The sequence below is a fragment of the Rosa chinensis genome, chromosome 1 (assembly GCF_002994745.2).
Source record: "Rosa chinensis cultivar Old Blush chromosome 1, RchiOBHm-V2, whole genome shotgun sequence".
Classification (NCBI taxonomy): domain Eukaryota; kingdom Viridiplantae; phylum Streptophyta; class Magnoliopsida; order Rosales; family Rosaceae; genus Rosa; species Rosa chinensis.
The window spans coordinates 45,830,913-45,832,640 of NC_037088.1; positions in this window are offsets into that span (position 1 = coordinate 45,830,913).

Genomic DNA, 1,728 nt, shown 5'->3' on the forward strand with positions numbered 1-1,728 from the left:
AATTTAGAGCTCATGTGGTAAAGTCATTTGCAGAGAGTAGGCACAACTGGAACTCACAACATAATGAAGTGTAGAAATTTGTTTAGGGAATAGGATAGGTTATATAGGTTATATAGGAAATGACTATATAGGTTATATAGTCATTTCCAAATATTAAAAAATTTCCTTTTTTTAATATTTTCTTGCAGATATTGCTTCAGTATATAAAATTTTGTCTTATATGATACCTTTTAAAGTAAGTAAATGGCTAAGTTATAGAGAAACTGAATGTCACTAGAAATGGCGACCTGAATGTCACTGGCCAAGTCACTGTCCGTCTCAAGTAACTGGTAAAGTCACTGACAACGTAACTGCTAAAGTAACTAGCCAAGACACTGAATAAGTCACCAGCCATGATTTGGCAAAATAATTGTAAAAGGTAATGTCATGAGCAAATACATAAAGCAAGTAACTGTAAAAAAATTCATGTCCTTATGTACCGTATAAAGTAACTGGCCAAGTCACTGACAAAGTCACTCACTAGCAAAAGACAAGACATTACCAAACTGATCTTTTATTTTTAATTGCAGCGTGCCACTGCACCGCGACTGCAGCGTTCCACTGCACAAAACAAACTGTAAAAAAATTCATATCCTTACATACATTATAAAGTCACTGGCCAAGTAACTTAAAAAATAATGTCATGAGCCAATAAATAGAACAAGTAACGGTAAAAATTGAAGTCACTGCTTATGTCACTGTCTATGTTTCAAATTATCTATCCAACCCTTCAACTTCCAGAAAACTGCTAACCCGAGGGCGACTATATCTCTTAGTTCATTTTACAATATCTTTTCACAATTTCAAAATTCAGAGAAACTGCTCAAAGATTTTCTCTCCGGCTAAAACAGCGGACAACGTCTGATTTCCTCCACCATCAACCGTGGGTAAGCAAGATTGATTCACTGACTAGGCCCCAAATTCTACGGTTCTACAAATTTACCGAAAATATTTGAAAATCTGTGCTCGTCAGAGACAGCCACCGGTAACTTCCTCATACTTCTTTCATATAATTTCGATTTGAATAACATGCGTTTTGTTTGAATTAGAAAAGTTATTTCAATTACATGTGGAGTCTCATGAGAAAATGAATTTGAATGCGAGATTTGTTTGACTTACATGTGGAATCTGATGAGAAAATGATGATTTCTGTTTCAATTACATGTGGGATTTGATGAGAAAATGAATTTCCATGTTAGTTTTGTTTGAATTACATGTGGGATGATGCCATAAAATTTCAGCATTTTGTCATGGTTCAATGTCTTTGTCACTGCCCATGTCGCTGCACTGGTCACTGGCTATGATAATGTAACTGGTCATGTAACTGGTCATGTCATTGTTTATGTCACTATCATAAACATGTGCATAAATATGTCACTGGTTATGTAACTATCAAAATAACTATTGAATTCTAATTTTCTTAACTGTTTACAGGATTTTTTAAAAAAGTTCGAGGAATGGCCCAACTAAAAAGAAAACAAAGTGAGGAATCCAGAGAAGAACAATCTGAAGAACAAAGTTCAGAAGAAACAATTGCGGAAAAGTTAAAACAGATAAAACGGAATAAAGTAAATGAGAGAAAAAGGCGAAAGCAGAAAACTGAAGATGAAGAAGAATCAAGTGAAGATGAGCAAGAAACAACTAAAGTTGAAGAAGAATCTAATGAAGAACAAGTGCGGGGTAAGAAGA